The sequence below is a fragment of the Saimiri boliviensis genome, chromosome 2 (assembly GCF_048565385.1).
Source record: "Saimiri boliviensis isolate mSaiBol1 chromosome 2, mSaiBol1.pri, whole genome shotgun sequence".
In the NCBI taxonomy this organism is placed as follows: Eukaryota; Metazoa; Chordata; class Mammalia; order Primates; family Cebidae; genus Saimiri; species Saimiri boliviensis.
Window position 1 is genome coordinate 63,414,108 of NC_133450.1, and position 20,332 is coordinate 63,434,439.

General features: G+C 47.6%; 1 protein-coding gene across 2 annotated transcripts in view; it reads right to left on the reverse strand.

Annotated features, from left to right (window-relative positions):
- The window catches only part of SLC24A4 (solute carrier family 24 member 4), a 172,531-nt gene that overhangs the window by 22,201 nt on the left and 129,998 nt on the right, over positions 1 to 20,332 (reverse strand). The window lies entirely within an intron of this gene.

Sequence of the window (20,332 nt, forward strand, 5' to 3'; positions counted from 1 at the left end):
TTTTCAACAAATGGTACAGAGACAGCTGGATACCCATAGGCAAAAGAACAAAACTGCTTCTCTATCTTATATCATACATGAAAATTAAATTTTAAAAATGATGAAGAGCTAAATATAAGAGCTACAATTACAAAACAGCATGAGCACAACTCTTTATGACCTTGGATTAGGCAACGATTTTTTAAATGACACCAAAATCACAAGCAACAAAAGAATAAATTATATTTTATCAAAATTCAAAATTCTTGTGATTGATAGACTGCTATTAAGAAAGTGAGGCTGGGGCCGGGTGCCATGGCTCATGCCTGTAATCCCAGCACTTTGGAAGGCCAAGGTGGGCGAATCACCTGAGGTTGGGAGTTTGAGATCAGCTGGCCAGCATGGTGAAACCCCATCTCTACTAAAAATACAAAAACTAGCTGGGTGTGGTGATGCATGCCCGTAATCCCAGCTACTTGAGAAGATGAGGCAGGAGAATCGCTTCAACCCAGGAGGCAGAGGTTACAGTGAGCTGAGATAACACCACTGCACTCCAGCCTTGGTGACGCAGTGAGACTCAGTGAGGCTGGGCAGAGTGGCTCATGCTTATAATCCAGCACTTTGGGAGGCCAAGACGGAAGGACTGGTTGAGGCCAGGAGTTCAAGACCAGCCTGGGCAACATAGTGAGACCTCATCTCTACAAAAAATACAACAACTAGCTGTGCATGATGGCTTTTTAGTCTCAGCTACTTGGGAAGCTGAGGTAGGAGGATTGCTTGAGCTTAGGAGTTAGAGGCTGCAGTGAGCTATGATTGCTGCTGCACTAGGCAACAGAGTGAGATCCTTCTCGAAAAACAAAACAATAACAATGAAAAAAAAAAAGGAAAAGAAAGATTGTGAAAATACTACTTGCAGAATGGAAAAAAAATATTTTGCAAATCATATATCAGCTAAGGGTCTACTGTCCAAAATATATAAAGAACTCTTACTTCTCAACAATTAAACACAATTTTCTTTAAAAAGGCAAAGGGTTTGAATAGACAGTTCTCCAAAGAAAATGGTCATTAGGAAAATGTAACTCAAGACAATTTCACAGCCACAAGTATTACTAGAATAAGCAAGATAAATAACAAATATTGGTGAGGATATGGGAAAATAGGAACCCGCATACATTCCTGATAGCAGCTGCTTTGGAAAATAGTCTGACAGTTTCTCAAAGAGCTTGACCCAGAAATTCTACTCCTACTTCTACCCAAAAGGAATCAAAACATATGTCTACACAAAAACTTTTACTCAAATGTTCACAGCAGCATTATTTATAATAGGAAGAAACGAAAACAATCCAAATATTAACTAAGTGATGAATGGATAAACAAAATGTGGTACATAAATACAAAGGAATATTATTCAGCCATAAAAAGGAATGAAGTGCTGATACATGGTACAACATGGACGAACCTCATAAACATTATGCAAAGCGAAAGAAGTCAGACACAAAAGGTCATATATTGATAGATTCCATGTATAGACGATGTCAAGAATAGGAAATTCAGAGACTTTAGAAAGTCGATTAGTGGTTGTCAGGGGCTGGGAGAGGAGGAATTGGCTCGTGGGCCTATGGAAGTGGGATAATAAACATATTCTAGAATTATATTGGTGATAACTGCACAACTCTGTGAATACAGCAAAAACTATGAATTTTATAGTTTATAAGTGTGGTTGTCATGGTATATAACTTATATCCCAATTTTAAAAATTGCAAAGTAGACTGTCACTAGCTGTGTTTGCTCTGTAATATTTGTGCTAGAATATTCCTAAATCATTAAAAGATTTTTTTTGTTTGTTTTTTTGAGATGGAGTTTTGCTCTTGTTGCCCAGGCTGGAGTGCAATAGCACGATCTCAGCTCACTACAACCTCCACCTCCCGGGTTAAAGCGATTCTCCTGCCCCAGCTTCCTGAGTAGCTGGGATTACAGGCATGCACCACCCCTTCCGGCTAATTTTGTATTTCTAGTAGAGACAGGGTTTCTCCATGTGGGTCAGGCTGGACTCAAACTCCCAACCTCAGGTGATCTGGCCGCCTTGGACTCCCAAAGTGCTGGGATTATAGGTGTGAGCCACTGTGCCTAGCCATAAAAGTATTTTTACTAAAATAAAATATTCAGCTGCTTATAATAAGAAGCCAAGAGAATATGGCTACCTTGAAATCAGCAAATCCATCCATCTCTTTCTAGATCTTTCTCTATATACACCTTTCTGTACCTTGTAGTCTCTGTACAAATGGCCAAAACTTTCCTGCCTTGATTGGATTGTCCAAAATTCCAGGCTGTTGTCTTGTGAGTCCACAAGCTAACTCATCTAGGTTGCTAAGGAAGTCCTAGGGCATTTCTAGAATTGACCCAAAACTCCATATGTAGAGGAAGAATTCACTTTGGGGAATTGTAACCCTGGACACTTAAATGCCTAGGAACATTTTTGCAGGCATATATAAACACCACAGTAGAAGAATTATTTTATTTTCCCAGATACCAAATTGCATGAGGGGTTTGTCTTTTTCTTGCCTAGCATGGGTTTTGCATCCAGTTTCAACACCAACCCCCATCTGACCCCACCCAAGTGGCCAGTGTCATGCCTGCCATTGCTCCCTAAGAAACAATGCTTCCACTGACCGGATGCATTGCTGTGTTTTTCAACCGCTGGATTCAATCCAGGGGAGGATGGTGAAATCAATCTAATGAAGGGCAACAGGCATTTTCTTTTTTAAAAATTATAAAACAGAGTTCCTATACATAGTGAGAGTTCGATATCATTCCAGGAAACTGGTTTCCTTTCTATGTTTCTGGGTATGTGTATAAAATATTCCTGTAGGTCACAGTCATGGTGTGGAAACCTTCCACAGTGCTCGTGCAGACGATCTCTGTGCCACTGTTTGTGCTGTGCAACCCTCTCCACCCCCAGCCTTCCATCCATCTGGCCTCTCTTCAGTCTCCCCGATGTTCTGACTCTTCTAAAAAGCCATTAACCCCGTCGGCCCATGGTGATCTCTCCCTTCTGTAACTGCTTTGGTTTTTAAGTATTTATAAATTGTTGAAACTCTACCCACGTTGACCCATACATAGCCATTCCTACCTCTCCCGGCTGGGTTGCAGTCACAGCTGGTAACTGCTCCTGGTGCCCTCTCCACCAGTGTGGACCATACAGTTAGCAGGAGGTGGTACATGGTCTTATTCTAACAGCCTGCTCTGCATAATTGGGCATTTTGTTTACTGCCTTGTTACCTAATTGCTCTGCATTTTGAAGCACAATGCTCAAAGGCCAAAGACAAGTCAAGCAATGGTCAAGCTCTGGCATCTGACCTGGTTCAAATCCAGTGGACGAGCTCATCAGCTGTCCGTCATTGGGCGAGCAGTGTCCACGAGCCTCATTTCCTTACTGTAAAATGGGAGTGACAACAGTACACTGGGGACTTGGGAACGTGATACTATTTGTCGATAGAAGGTCATAGAAGAGTCTCTGTAAATGGCACATCTCACCATTATCATCAGGGCCATATGTCAATACAGACACAATTTCAAATATAGGCTGGGCCTAGTGGCTCCTGTCTGTAATCCCAGCACTTTGGGAGGCTGAGGTGGGGGATCATTTGAGGTGAAGAGTTCGAGACCAGCCTGGCCAACACGGTGAAACACTTATCTCTCCTAAAAAATATAGATACGTAAAAATTAGCTGGGCCTGGTGGTGGGTGCCGGTAATCCTAGCTGCTTGGGAGTCTGAGGCAGGAGAATTGCTTGAACCTGGGAGGCGGAGGTTGGAGTGAGCCAAGATCACACCATTGCACTCCAGACTAGGTGACAAGAGCGAGACTCTGTCTCAGAAGAAAACAACAACAGCAGCAACAAAATAAATACAGGTTGGAGCTGTCAGCCCATAGCTCTCAACGTCTGGCTTGGAAGAAATCACTTGCATGAGTTCTGAAGCTAGACTGGAAGCCCCTTGCAGGCAGGGGCCTGCTGAATTCTTTCACGGCTGTGGAAGAGAGCAAAGGCCCCAGACCAACCCCTGACCTGTGGCAGAACTCAACACACATTAAATGCATGGGACGCTACAAGGGCCCCCTCAGAATCAGGAAAAGATAATCTGAAAACACACTTTTAAAAAAAATCCCACATAATGAATGTGATAATCACCATTCAAAAGCTCATTAGCAGCAAAGAAGCCCTACCTATTATGCTGATGAAATTGGATATTTCCTAAACTTAAGCCAAGAGACCAGATCACCAGGAAACATTGCTGGAATGACAAAGTTAGAGAACCCAGTTGCACTTGATCAAGGTAAAGAAGCATGGACAGCCTTGAAAGCTGTCCCAGGCTTTGATGGTACCCATAGAGGTGCCTGGGTGCAAGAGTTCTGGTTCAGTAAGAATCCTTGGACACCTCTGGCAGAACCAGCCCAGCGCCCCCGATGAGGGGACATTTTCTCCCAGGCACGTTTGTGCTCCTGGCTGTGACTAGCCCAAGAGTAGCTCTAATCAGTCTGAGTCAATCAGAGCCTGTCCCCGAGGACATTGAAATTGGAAGCAATTTCAGCGTGCATGTGGCTGAAATTGTGAAATCAGGAGAAGAGAGGCAGAAGCAGCAGGTCTGAGGGGCAGGACATGAATCAGGGACAGAGACGAGCACAGGAAAACGGGCTGCTCAATCATGTTTCCTGGTTCCAGCTGCCCTGAGACTCATCCGCACCTCTGCCCTGGCTCCAGGAAACACCTCTGTATCTTTCTCATAAAGTCCTCTTTCCTGCTGAAATCAAGATCTAGCTAGTTTTTGTTACTTATAACCTCAATGTCCTAAGCAACAGAGTTACGAAGACAGAAACAGCAGGGAGGGGTTTTTCAATCCACGCTAGCCAGGAGCGTCTCGCTCCTTGTTTTAATTCTGAGCCCATCATGCAACCTCCTGCCCCCAGGATTTGGTCTCCCAAGCAGACTTGCCCACCAGGCTGGGCCTTAGCCTCCTCATCCTCCAGTGAGAGACTGAGACTAAACCAGTTGTTCTCAAAACCAGTAGAACAGCCACACCATCTGCGGGGCTTGTTAACATACAGATTTCCAAGTCCTGCCAACGTCCTGAAGATTCTGCTTTAAAGTCCTTGAGTTCTAAGTTCATGCTCAAATATATGCTATTTGTCAAACCCACATCTAACGTGTTTTTAAACGTAGACAGAATTTGTTTTAATTGGGTATGGTAAGACATAGAGGTATAGAAATGATGGTCATGAAAAAAGTTTTCGTACTCACAGAAACTAGAAACAGGAGGCAGGGTGGGCCACACAGGGCCACGTGAGGAAGCACCAGTTTCAGTGAGGAGGCACAAGCAGCAAGAGGAAAGAAACATGGGCAAAAGCCCTACTGTGGCTTCTGTGGGGCAAGGGAGGGAGAGTATGCAGCCTTAGAACTGAATAGCTTCTAGCTGGGCGCGGTGGCTCACGCTTGTAATCCCAGCACTTTGGGAGGCTGAGGTGGGTGGATCACCTGAGGTCAGGAGTTCGAGACCAGCCTGACCAATATGGTGAAACTCCATCTTTAAAAAAAAAAAAAAAAAAAAAAGAACTGAATAGCTTCTACACTGCTGGTGGGAATATCAAACAGAACAACCACTATGGAAACGGTATGGAGATTCCTCAAAAAACTAAAAGTAGAAATACCATTTTGTTTAGCAATCCCACTACTGGGTATCTACCCAGAGGAAAAGAAGTCATTATATAAAAAAGATACTTGCATACTCACGTTTACGGCAGCACGATGTGCAATTGCAAAAATATGGAGCCAGCCCAAATGCCCATCAATGATGAGTGGATAGAGAAACTGTGGCGCATATATACATATATACACGATGGAATACTACTCAGCCATAAAGAGGAATGAATTAATGGCATTCACAGAAACCTGGTTGGGATTGGAGACTATTAGTCTAAGTGAAGTAACTCAGGAATGGAAAACAAACATTGTATGTTCTCACTCATAAGTGGGAGCTGAGCTAGGAGGATGCAAATGCATAAGAATGATACAGTGGATTTTGGAGACTCAGAGGGTAAGGGTGGGAAGGTGTGAAGGATAAAAGATAACAAATTGAGTTCAGTATATACTGCTCAGTTGATGAGTGCACCAAAATCTCACAAATCACCACTAAAGAACTTTCTCATGTACCCAAATACCAACTGTTCCCCCAAAACTTATGGAAAACAAAAATTTTAAAAAAAGAACTGAATAACTTCAGGGAGCTCTGGGGCTGAATCGTGTTGTCTGTACCTTGCCCTAGGATGACTAAGGCCAAGAGAAATGTTGCCTCCTAGGGTATAAGAGCCAGATGAAGGAGGCAGTTCAGAGCGGGGCTTTGGATTGGTTTGCACATGTAAATCATGCTCCCAGCAGGCGGCTGTTTGCTATCGCTAAGAACTGAAGGGGCCTGGAAGGGCAGTCTCTCCCCAGGCAGGGAGGTCTCAGATGCCAGAGCATCAAGAATACAGAAAATAAGAACACAGAGTTAATGCATACTGTTGACTTTATGAAGTGACTTTCAGGTCTATACATCAGCCAATTGAGAGCTTTGCAAATGTGAATTGGTCTCTCAAGATTTTGAGCAGTTCTGGATTGCAGAGGTCATTCATCGTTCTCATATGGCCAGCATCCATTCTGCTTTAATGGTAACGGCATGCCAATTTTCCTTTATGGAACCAACCCTCTATTCCACGTTAAACTCATGTGGTTTACAAAAGGCTGACTCCCCTCCTTGATGTCTGGGTGGGTATGAGAGTCAAACTTGGCTAATCATGTATTCCATAATATTGAGTGTGTTCATTCCCCATGCTGGGTACTATTCTAAGTACTGGGAATCCAACATAGGACATCTTGACCTCCTGCTATTATGGGGATGCATAGGCTCTAGGCTGGGTGTGTAATATAATAAGGGTCAATCTTGGGAATTCTGCCAAGAATCACTGCCTCTAATACCCATTGCCCCTTCCTCCTCATTAACGAAACTCTCTTTCCTTTGAGACAGTAGTTTCCCAGCTAAAAATCTTAATTTCCCAGGCTCCCGTGCAGATAGAGGTAGCTATGGACAGTTCTAGACCACGAGATGCAAACTGAAGTCTATTTGGTGGAGCTTTTGGGAAAGTCATTCTCTTCTTGATAAGGAGAAGGAGGCTCAGTAGCATAAGCCTCCTGCCATTTGTCCTCCTTGTCCCTACGAGGAATAGAGGGTCGGTGGGGTTGCAGAGGCCAGTGGGCAACCTTGAGGACAAAAGCCACCAGCTGATTATGGACAACAGTAATGGGATACTGATGATATTGCTGCAAGATTCCCTACTCTCAGGACTTCTTGTCACATGAGAAAAATAAAAATCCTCCAGTTTAAGGCTCTGTCACTTGAGTTTTCTGTTACACGCAGCTGAATGCAATCCTTAAGAGACAGTGGCACCATCTGTTGATGGGGCTAACCCAGTGGGATGTAAGCTTAGATGGAGGAAAGCCAATACAGGGATAAGCCAACCCCGGGGAGAGCAGTGCTGAGAGATGATGATGTCTTGTCGTTTCCTCTGAGCCCTGGGTCCAGCCTTGCCAGAAGACAGACTCTCTCAGGGAACCTGCCACCATGTGAACTTTTTGACTTTAACCAGCCTGAATAGGGGTTCTCCAACATTAGGAGTCTGGACTAATTCATGTGTGAAATAATAGAGTTTTGGGGGCTGCAGAGGTGATGGAACAATGTCTATACTGATGGACTTCCCCACCCCCCACACTATTGGGAACCCCTCCTGGCCCCCTACTTCCATCTTGTTGGGTGCAATATTGGAGTGAGATCTTCATCACGGACTCTGACTGACACACAAACATCAGCAAGAAAAAGACGAGCTGCCATCATTTCTTTCACTAAGCTCTCAGATTTCTCTTTTGAAGTAGAAAATTACAATTTAATTATGTGAAAAAAATGTCTTTAAAATGAACTGTAACAAAACAGATGGCTCATCAGACTGGAGAAAAAAATTAACGACAGATGCAGTTGCTGATGAAAAACCTCAAGCAAATTAACGTGGACAATGAACGAATTCGACATTCCGATTAAGGGAGTGGTTAACCTGTGGTTTGAGGGATGCTTGTGCCCCTGGATGATGTAGAGTAGATTTGCATGGACCTGGGAGCTCGGAGCATTTATACGACCTGCAGAGCGTCGATTCTGAAGCAATGGTTCCCAAATTTGAGTGTAAATCAGAATCCCCAGAAAGCCTGTTAGATCACCACAGCCACAGTGATTTGGCAGGACTAGAGGAGAGGGTTTTCTAAGAATTCGTATTTCTAACAAGTTCCCAGGTGCTGCTGCTGCTGCTGACAGCCCCAGGACCATACTTTGAGAAGCATCACTCTAGAATAACTCCAGTTAAAGCAACTGAGATGTAATTAACATATCATAAAATCACCCATTTAGAATGTGCAAGTAGGTGGATTTTAGTATATCTGAAAGTTGTGTGACTATGACCACCATATAATTCCAGAAGATTTTCATCTCCCCAGTGGAAACTCCAAGCCATCAGTGGTCATTTCCAGTCCTCATTTCCTCCAGCCTCTTGTCACCACTAATTAATTTTCTGTCTTTATAGATTTGACTATTCTGGGTGTTCCACATAAATGGAATTGTAACATGTGGGTTTTTGTGCCCGGCTCCTCTCACTGAGCATATGGCTCCTAGGCTCATCCATATTGTAGCATCTGTCAGTACGCCATTCCTTTTTATGGCTGAATAATATTCTATTATATGGATATACCACATTTTGCTTATCCATTCATCACTTGATGGATATTTGAATTGTTCTACTTTTTGGCAATTATGAATAATGCTGCTATAAACTTTTGTGTATAAGTTTGCATATGGACATATATTTTCATCCCTCTTAAATACAGAATGAAGAGGGAAATTGTTGGGTCATATGGTGACTCTCTGTTTAACTCTTTAAGGAAACATCAGGCTGTTTTCCAAAGCAGCAGCACTATTTTACATTTCCACTAGCAATGTATGAGGGCTCCAATTTTCCCATCTCTTCACCAATACTTATTATTGACTACCTCTTCGGGATTATAGCCATTTTAGTGGGTGTGAAATGGCATCTCATCATGGTATCTCATTTAAATTTCTCTAATGCTAATGATGTGAGCATCTCTGTATACTCTTAGTAGACGTTTGTATAATCTTCTTTGGAGAAATGTCTATTCAAATCTTGTGAACATTTTCAAATTAGATTGTCTTTTATTGCTGAGTTTTAACTCTCTCACACACACACACGATACCTGATTTGCAAATGTTTTCTCCCATTCTGTGGTTAGAAACTGCTGCCTAACGCAAGGTCACAAATATTTATACCTATGTTTTCCTCTACGAGTTTTATATTTTTAGCTATTACATTTAGGTTTTTGTTTCACATTAACTTTTGCATATGGTGAGCAGTAGGGGTCAGACTTCTTTTAACATGGTTATTCAGTTGTCCTAGCTCCATTTGTTGAAAAGACTATTATTTCCCTCATTGAATTGTCATTACCCTTGTCAAAAGCTAATTGGCCTGAAATGTATAGGTGCATTTCAGGACTTCCATTTGTATTTCATTAGTCTATATGTCTATCCTTATGCCAGTGTCAGACAATCTTGATTACTCTATCTTTGTAGTAAGTTTTGAAGGCAGGAAGTCTGAGTTCTCCAACTTTGCTCTTTTTAAGGACTGTTTTGGCTATTCTGGGTCTCTTGCATTTCCATATGAATTTCAGGATCAGCTTGTTGGTTTCTGCAAAAAAGTCAGCTGGGGTTTTGATAAGGATTGCGTTAAATCTGATCAATCTAAGGGCTATTATCATTTTTTAAATGTTAACTCTTCCAGCCCATGAACACAGGATATCTTTCCATTTATTTGTCTTTAATTTCTTTCTACAATGTTTTGTAGTTCAATATACAAGTCTTGTACTGCTTTTGTTAAATTTACTCCTATTTTCTTCTCTTAAATGCTATTGTAAACGGATTGTTTAATATCATTTTCAGATTGTTAATGACTAAGGTATTGAAATACAACTGAATTGTATATATTGATCTTGTATCCTGCATGTTTATTAATTTTAATAGTGTTATTTTTGTGTGGGTCCCTTAGGATTTTCTAGAAACAAGATTATGTCATCCATGAATACAGAAAGTTTTACTGCTTCCTTTCTCATCTGGGTGCCTGTTTCTTTTTCCTGCCTATTTGCCCTGGCTAGAGCCCTCAGCATAGTGTTGAATAGAAGTGGTGAGGCACTGTGTCCAGCAGGGCTGGGGGATGCTGGGTTTTGCTGCAGCATCAGCACACCCCTGTAAACTTAGTTTTAAAAGCCCTCTTCTAGCATAAGGAAGCTCGTGTGGGCTTCTGTGCTGGCATGTGAAGTTCCACTGGGTGGGCTTCTGTGTTGGCATATGAAGATCTGCTGGATGGGCTTCTGTCACTGGTATTCTGTTCAGGACCCTGATACTTGGTCCTAGGCAGGTCTTTATCTCCTACTTCTCCTCCCAGCACACAGTGCACTGGCTTGGCTGGAGGGGTGGCATGGAGTGGATTTCTAGGGCCAGTGGCCTGGATGGTTCTGTTTGGTCGACACTGTCCCTTGGGCAAACCACTGCCCCTCTCTGTCCCTCAGCTTCCTGCCTTGGAATATAAGAAAACTAGTTTAAATATTCCCAAGACCCACTTTTAACTCTTGTTTTGCTCCTGATCTTAGGGGAAAGCTTTTAGTCTTTCATCATTAAGTATGACATTAGCTTTGGGGTTTCTGTTGATGTCATTAGTCAGGTTGAAGAAGTTTCCTGCTGTTCCTAAATTTGTGTTTACAGAGGCAGTGTCAAGTGACACTGGGACCCTGTCCATGCTTCCTCACCAAAGCAGCTGCCCTCATGGGGAGGGACAGACTGGAGCTGCAGACCAGGCTGTGGCAGTCAAGGGAGAAGCTGGGCCCAGAGTTCCCTCGGCTGGTGCCAATCAGACAGACCTTATCCCAGGGACCCTCAGCCCAGCACTGCAGACACTTCCATAGCCCCTACCCTGAGGCTCTGTGCCTGCTTCGGAACTGGATGTGAATGGGCCCCAGAGCTGGAAGGATGTCAGGGTCGGTACCCCAGCTCCTTCATTCTAAAGATGCCCTGAAGTTACAGCCCGCTTTGCATCTCACTGCAGGGATCTCAAGGCTTCTGGCAAAGTTGTCCTTCCCCATCACTCTTAATGGTGTGGCACTAGGAGGTCCCTTAACCTCTCTGGGCCTCCATGTCCTCACCTGTGAGACAGTGATAACCGTCCCTGCCCACCCACTTCAAAGATCCCTGGGCAGATGAAAGAAGTACAAAAAGCACCAAGCACACTGCCCTGCCTCTGAAGGCCTCACCTTGAATTTGGAGGCCCTAGAGAACACTAAATCGAGGCTACATCAGAGGGACACCAGCAGAATCAGGGAACACATTGTTGGTGCTCCACCCTGCTGGCAGGCCCTCTCTGCTAAGCCTTCGGCAACACCACCAATGGCAAGGTGAGGCTGGCCGGGTTCCCTGCGTTCGCACATCTGCACATCGCACAGTCCCAGCAGCCGGCCTCCTCCCTCCCTTTCCTTCCGGCTGCCTGGTGCATTACAGCTCAGACTTTCGGCTCAGGACTGGGCCCTCCTGGCCAAAGTCAACAGAGGAAGCAGTCAGAGGACAGCTCCTTGGGGTCTGGCAGATGTGGGGTGCCAGCCCTGATCGTGGCACCTATTCACCTGTGGGAGGCTTCCTGAGCCCCAGTTTTCTCATCTGGGAAATGGGGACCCCACCAGCTACCCATCAGGGCTTCCATGGACACTCTAGTACTGAATAGAAGATGCCAGGCTCGGTGCTGGGGCCAGAGCAGTTTCTTGCTGGAGGGCGCCCTGCTGTGTAGCTGCTGGCTGGGGCCCTGCCCTCCTCCGTCTCCCCCAGGAGGTCCTAAAAGCTGCACAGGCTCCTTGGTGGCTCTGGGGTCTGGTCCGAGTGAAGGCATCGTTAAGATGGCTTCCTTGCTTTTCTTCAGCTTCGCCACAATGCCCGTGGAAGGGGATGTGCGGATCGTGACATCCTCGGCAGCCCCCATATTCCAGCCTCTTTCTAGTGTATCTGCAGAGCCTGGAAAGCTAAACGTGACATTTCCCAGAAGCTAAAGTTATGGATTCATATTAGGTCTCTGATTTGAAAAGTAGAATTGCGGTGAGGCTGGACCAACCACTTTCCTGCCACTGTCCAGCAGGGCTGGGGGATGCTAGGTTTTGCTACGGCATCAGCATACCCTGTAAACTTTTCAAAGTTCCTCTTTTAGCATAAGGAGGCTTGTGTGGGCTTCTGCTGCTGGCATGTGCGGATCTGTTGGGTGGGCTTCCTGTTGCTGGCATCTGAAGATCTGTTGGGTGGGCTTTGGTCTCTGGCATTTTTGTTCAGGACCCCGACATGTGGTCCTGGGCAGGCCTTTATCTCCCCACTCCCAGCATGCACTATAGTGGCCTGGCTGGAGGGGTGGCATGGAGTGGATTGCCAGGGCAGGTGGCCTGGATGCCTGGTGCTGCCTGGTCAAGACTGTCCTGTGGGCAAGCTGCTGGTCCTCTCCGGTTCTCACTTTCCCGTTTTGGAATATAAGAAAGCCAGTCTAAAAATTCCCAAGATCCCTCTAGTATTCAGAGACTGTGAGCTGCTAACCACAGAGAACTTAAAAGAATATTGCTTTAATTTTGACAAAAAATACTGAGCTTTCTTTTCTATGATGCTCTATTTGGTCTTTTAAAGAACCACTTGTAGCCAAAAATAGAAACCACTCAAATGCCCATCAACTGATGAATGGATAAAATGTGGCATTCATTATCCATACAATGCAGTATTGAGCCATAAAAAGGAATAAAGTACTGACACATATTACGACTTGGATGAACCTTGAAAACATGTTAGGTGAAGGAGGCCAGTCACAAAAGGCCACATATCGCATGATCCTCTTTCCATGAAATATTCAGAATTGATAAATCCAAAGACATAAGAAGTCAGTGAGTGGTTGCTGGGGGAGCTGGGGAGGTAGGAAGGGCAGTCATGGGTAAGGGGTGCCTTTTGGGGTGATGGAAATGTTCCAAAACTGACGTTGGTGATGATGGCACAATTTTGTGAATATACTAAAAGCCACTGCATTGTACCCTTTAAAGATAGGAATATTGTGGTAGGTGAAAAAGAAACCTGTTATATGAAAAAATAAGGATGCCCAGCCAGAGTGTGTTTTAATGGGTCTGTGAACTGATCCTCCACGCTGCACAGAGTGACTGAAAAGGAAGCTCCTTTAAAATTCTGACCTTGACTTATGAGACAGTCAACCGAATGTGCAATTTCTCTGGTGGCTTCCGAGGCCAGGGTAAGAACAAAATCATTTTCATTATAAAGTGCAATGTGTCTCTGGGGGCTTGGAACAGACCGGGACTGTGCACGGAATGGCATATGTAAACGAGCCCACGGCGTCTGTAGTTCCTGCACTGCTCTCACCAGCATGCCCAGACGCTAAGAGGCAAGGACAGGAAGGCCGAGTGTTAGCGAGTTCCATTTCTGCAGTGCCGCCTTCTAAGCTCAAAAGGACCACAAAGGCCTCCCTCCTCCCAACCAGTAGAGCCCTCTCAAGAGCTATTTAGAACTGAAGAAGACGGGGGTGGATGGGGAGAAAAGCGCTAAAATCTTCCCCAAATCTTCCTGCTGCCTGTTCTGGGTTTTGCTATCACAATGGAAGAGAAGGCTGAGCGGTGCCCTCTGAGCCCCGAAGAGAGCATGTGAGATTCCAAAGGCCCTCACTTCAACCCGATTCAACATGGTTTACTCGACACACACGCACATTATTTGGCACCCTGCGCATATGCTAGAAGACACGAGCGTCCCAGACAGAGGGAACCAATTCCCTTATGAGCTCCCAAGGAAAGAAGAGCAAAAGAGTCCCTTGGTGGGGTGATGGTGTGGTCCCCTAAGCACATCTGGGGCCTGGGGTCAGAAGGCCACTGTGTAAAGTCCAGCTCTGCCCCTTCTTCCTGTATGACCCTGGGCAACTCAGCCTCTCTGTGCCTCAGTTTCTCCACCTGTGAAATGGGAACAATAACATTATCCACCTCCCTAGGGTTTTAATGGGTTTAATGACTTAATATGTATAAAGCACCCTATTTGGGCCAGGCGTGGTAGCCCCTGCCTGTAATCCCAGCACTTTGGGAGGCTGAGGTGGGTGGATCACTTGAGGTCAGGCGTTCAAGACCAGCCTGGCCAACATGGTGAAACCCTGTCTCTACCAAAAATACAAAAATTATCTGGGCATGGTGGTATGGGTCTGGAATCCCAGCTCCTCGGGAGGCAGAGACAGGAGAATCGCTTGAACTTGGGAGGTGGAGGTTGCAGTGAGCCAAGATCGCACCACCACACTCCAGCCTGGGCAACAAGAAGAAAACTCCATCTTGAAAAAATAAAAGTAAAATAAATAAATAGATAAAATAAAATAAAGCACCCTGTCTGGCCCAGAGTAAGTACTTAGTGCGTTTTACCCCGTTCCTATTCTAAGAACTTCCAAGGGCCTGGACTTTCATGATACACACACTTATCTCATGGTTTCTTCACTGAGAGGAGCTGAATTGCATCGTAGGCCGAAGGGACAGAGCTAAGGCCCTGCGCTGGCTTCATGACAGTCCTGGGCTGACAGCTTGGGACTCTGCTCCCAGCTGGACCAGATCTTGAGGGTAGTCACAGCTTGGGAAGCACAGAGTGGAAAAGTGGCTCCCCACACAATGGCTGTGTGACTCGGGAAGTCCCACAGCCTCTCTGGGCCTCAGTTTTCACCTCTGCAGATGAGGATAATTATATTCCTCCCTCACAAGGCAGCTGTGAAGATGAAATGGGAGTGCATGTACTTAGTGGATAGCGTAGGGTGCTCAGGGTAGAAACCTGCTCACTGCACCTGCAGAGCCGCTGGGTGACCGTGGGCCATCACTTACCCTTCCTTCTCTGTAAAGTGGAGATAATAATCATCCCTGCCTCGTTCTGTGGCAAGGCATGAATGAGGGGATACATGTAAAGCTCTTAGAACAAACAGGGTCAGACGCCCTGTGAGATCCTACCATTGACTGAATCATTCCTCTTCCTCCCTTCTCCAAATTCATATGTTGCTGTCCTAACCCCCAATGTGACTGTATTTGGAGACAGAGCTTTTGGGAGGTAATTAAGGTCCTAAGAGTGGGGTCCTAATTCAATAGTGGCCTTAGAAGAAGAGGAAGAGAGGGATCTCTCTCCACATGCATGCACCAAACCAGCAAAGGTCACGTGAACAAAAAGGCAGCTGGCTACATATCGGGAAGAGGGACACGGAACCCGACCATGCGGGCGCCCAGCCTCTAGAAATGTGAGAGAATACATCTCCATTGTTCAAGCTGCTTAGTTGGTGGCATTCTGTAACGACAGCCCGCGCTGACTACTGTATGAATTAGAGCAAAGGAAGATTTCCCACTTCTTGCGTAGTGCCTAACGTGTGTCCAGGCCCCAGCAGCTGTCTGTTGGCTGCTATAATGAAAGTGGCACAAAGCCCTGAGTCCTGGTAAGAACAACGTGATTTCCTTACCCTTATGGGGGCAGGAGAAGTTCTGTTGACGGGCCCGGGTGCAGCCTCAGCGGACCCGCAAGATCTCCGGGACTATGGGCCAAAATAAGCAAACAACCCGCACCAGGAGTTTTCCCAGCTGGGCTGCTGCTCAGGGTCATTGCCAGCGGTTTCAGGGCGGTGCCAGCAAGGCAGACCATGGTTTCCATGGAAGAAAGCTCCTCTTCCTCTTCTTTCCCCCGCCCACACCCAGCCCTGGGAGGCCTAATTACCAGCCTCTGCTGTCTACAGTGGGAAGAGCATGCCTGTATTGGGTATCCACATGTAAATCCACCATCGGACCAGGTGGGCACCGAAGCCGGGTCCTGCTGATGCTGCTGGGCTCTACCCCGGCAATCCCAGCGACTCTTCTCTGGGTCAGCGAGGAGGCAGCAGGCTGCGGCTTCCCACCTCCCCACCTATCAGCTGTATGCTAGGGGCAGAGACGATGCATAAAGCACATTGTGTCGTTATCTGCTCAGATTTACTCTGCAAGCCCAGAAGCTCCCAGAGGGCAGGGACTGAGGCTGTCCTGTTTCCTTCTGATCCCCAAAGCCTAGGACAGAGCCTGGCCCTAACTATTTACTGACTGAGAGGATCATCTTGTCTGCAAAGTGCCTAAAGCCCAGAGCTAGCACGTAACAGGTGCTTGGTACAGGTTAAGTTCCCCTTCTCGAGCCCTGGAATGACCGATCATCCCAGGCCCCCAGGGATTCTGGAACCTATGATCTTTCTAGAACACTGTAGTCCTAAAATGGGAGGATAACAGAAGCCACGTGGTTAAAGCACACTAGGACTCACACTAACATCCGTACTGTGTGCCAGACACAGTGCACAGACCTTGGACCTTGACTAAAGTATCCGATTTGTGACTCAGGTCACCCCCGGGAGGCAGGTGCCATCACCCCTCACTTTGTGGATGAGGAATGGAGGTTGAGGGAGGTGAAGCAGTTTGCCCAGAGTCACCCTGTTGGTGAGTGGCAGGACTGAGATTTGAACCCAGGACTTCTGGACTCCAGAGCCGGCCTCCCAGCTTGTCCTTGACAGCACACACGAATTGCACATCAATATGGGGCTAGTCTTATTCCTAGACACCCGAAGCTATGCTGGTTCCGAGCTCACCGGCAGAGTGGCTTCTCCATCTTCCTGCGGCCCCTGGCCCTGTGACTCCTCCCCTGGCTCTGTGATTCCTTCCAGTGCCCCAGCTTTGGAAAACACAAGCTGCATCCACGCCTAATAAACACCCTCAAAGCCATCCTGCAGGCCAGGCCACCGTGACACCTGAACAAGGGGTGGGTGGGGTGAGGTAGGTGGGGGCAGGGCAGGGGGCGGGATACAGGGTGTTTCTGTCGGGGTGCAGTCTCACTGACTCCTTCCAATTTCCTGCTAACCTCTGCCCACCTGGGGCCTCAATTTTCCCAGCAGTTGTACACACCTAACCGAGCAGCAGCCACACAACGCCGTTCCCAGCCCCTGCTCCTCGCAGGGGAGAGGGAGGAAGGAGAAACGGAAGCTGCTTGTGGTTTCCAGGGACAACACCTGGAAACACATCCGCAGGCGCACAAAGGAGGCTTCCTCTGGGAGGCAGGAAGCAGAGGCCTGTTCCTGAGGACAGGGAGGACACGTGCGCGGAGGAAGCGTGCTGAACTTGGCTCAGGGATGCACTGAGCCCAGGAGAACAGCCCGGAGCCTCTGGCTTGAGGAAGTCCTGCCCCAAGCAAGAGCAGAGCCCCTCAGAGGAGGACTCAGGGGTGCAGAAAACCTGGGAGCCGGGAGGACCCAGGAGCCATCTGGTCCTAGCCTTTGCAAGACAGCTGCATTCTAAGCCCCTGACCTGGGAGGTGACCTGTCCAGAGGCCGCACGGCCACGTCTCTGTGAAACAGCAGCTCCCAGGACAAGGACAGAGTGAAAGCATGGCTGGTCTGGGGTCCTCCCTGCACAATCCTGTCAAACTCTGGGCTTAAGCAACGGGAAAATGAGGTATCCTTATCTACGGCTGACTCGTTTAGGTAAGGATGACCGAGAAGGGCACGTCCCTTCTGCTGGTTTTCCTGAAGCACCTGGACAGTGGACGGCCTCGATACGAGGATTCAGATGAAGTGGCCACTGTGGGGGATTGGAAGCTGTGGCCCCATCAGGCCCCACATCTGCAAAATGTGGATTCCGCCACCCACCTCACGGGGTGGAGAACGGGCACAGAGAACTCTCCAGACGGCAAGTCGCTCCCCCTCGCCCCACCCCTTACAAGCTCGGCTGTTTCCTGGACTGCGTTTGATTTCCCTTAATGCAGCCTGCTCTGGCACTCCGGCCCTCCCTGGCATCTGGTCTCCAGGCCCCAGGGAACTGAAATTCCTTTGGCGACTGCAGCTCTGACCTTTTCCCAGCCCCATGTGGACACAGGAAGGAAACTGGGCTGGGGATGTGATAACTTGCGGCTGTGAGGGGAACCCAGAGCGCGAATCACGGGCTTTGCCTGGACCTTTTGTGAACACAGGGCCTGTCTTGGTTCATCACCGTGAGCTGGCTCTCTGGGTGGACACACTGCCCTCCCAGCGCAGAAATCCTCCCTGTGCTGCATCCACACAGGTAAGCTGGAAAGGGGACCTAGGATCTGGAGACCACCCCTCCTGCTCTCCATGTCCCACACATGGCCCTGGTGACTGAGTTGACCCAAGCACGGTGCCACCTCTATCCCCACGAGCCAGACTAGCTGAGCAGGGCCCCTGTGCCCCACAGAGCACGTGGGCAGGTGTGCAGATGTGCCAGGGAAGTGTTTGAGACGGGCCCAGACACCAATCCCCTCAGGGAGGAGGCCTGGGAGGCCTGGACCCCTGGGCTAGGCTCCTCTGTGACCTCAGTCAGGGAACACATTTCATTTTCTGAGTGTGCCCTTAATGTGAAGAAAGGCTGGGATGTGTTGGGCAATAACAGCAATTCTGAACCCAGCCAGGTCCCAGGAAGCAACAGGAGCAGTTTTAAAAATGCAGATCCCCAGGCCTTGCTCCAGACTCTGGAATGTCCAGGATCAGAACCAGGCCGGGCATTTTGGGACGAGCCCCTGGGTAGCTGCGATGAGCATGCCCTGGAATCTCTCTCAACCAGAAGCTCCAGAGAAGCTCTGTGATCAAAAACAAAGCCTGCACCTTCATGCCAAAGCAGGCAGCAGAGCACCCCAGGCTGCCAGGACCACGCCACCTACGGCAGGCGGGTGTTCCCATAAAGGTGGGACAAGAGGCAGGACAGCCTCTGTCCCTCCAGAGTCACCTCCCAAATCAGGGGCTCAGTGTGCCTGACGTTAAACACAGAATTCTTTTCAGAAAACATCAAGTTCTGGACTGGAAAGTTCTGGAATCTTGCCTCTTTCCAGGATGGTAGACACCAAGAAAAATGCCTCCAAGAATGGGGCCGATCATCTCGGCTTGGGCCTTTGCTTCCCACGGAGGACTGCAGAGGACCTCACGGAAGGTTTAGGTAAGGACGAAGCCGGGCTGGGTGGCTCCTGGGATCCCCTCATACACGAATACCTGGATTCATTCATTTAACAGGTACCTACTAAGCCCTGACTACGCGGCCAGTCCTGAACACTGGGAATGCAGAAAATGCAGTAGGCAAAGGTGACTACTTTGTTGAGCTGATATTTTAGTGGGGGCAAGAGCCACAAGAAAAAGATGAAATATTTTAAATGAGGTAGAAGGAAAAGGTCACAGTGAAAAGGTGACATTTAAGCAGAGAGCTGAAGAAGGTGAGAAGTGAGCATGTGGGCCCCTGGGGAAAATGCATTCCAACAGAGGGCAAGTGCAAAGGTCCTGGGGCAGGCACATGGCTGGTGTGTTCTAGGAATGACAGTGAGGAGGCTGGTGTGGCTGAAGCAGGGACCAGGAGAGGGACAGGAACAGGAGCTGAGGTCAGCAGGAGTCGGCAGTCAAATGACATGGAGCCTCGTAGGTCAGACTCCAAGTGAGACGAGAGGACCCTGGAAGGCTTGCTATAGAGCCTCAGTCTGATTTGACTTGTTTATGGGTAGGAGATATTTTCAAATACACAAGGTATGTCTGCCTTGTTTTTTGTTGTTGTTGTTGTTGTTGTTGTTTTTTAAGACAGAGTCTCACTCTGTTGCCCAGGCTGGAGTGCGGTGGTGCGATCTCAGCTCACTACACTCTCTGCCTCCCAGGTTCGAGCGATTCTCCTGCCTCAGCTTCCTGAGTAGCTGGGATTACAGGCACGTGCCACCATGCCCAGCTAATTTTTACACAAGGTATGACCGTCTAAGGACCATCTGTGGCCTTAGAATCTCCTGTCCGGCAAATAAGATGCACAGACAAAACGGCCTGCCCACGCTACAAGGGCTAAGAGAGTGCGAGAATGTCCCTAAAAATAACATTGCGGACATAGCCTTTTCTTAGACAAAACATCTATTGCCCTAAGCATTTAAGTGTGGTCACTAGGGGTCGCTGGTGCTCCCCAGGCCAGCAGCCGCCCTGCTCTCTGGCCCAAGGCTCTTGCTGCACTTGGCAATGCCCGCACCCTACTGTAGCTGTAAGCCACAGTTTAGTACTGAGGACAGATTCACCACCTAAGTATTCCAATGACCTAATATCGATGCTTCACACCAGCCCTCCGCCACCCTTACAAGTCCATGCCCATCCTGAAGACCTGGGCT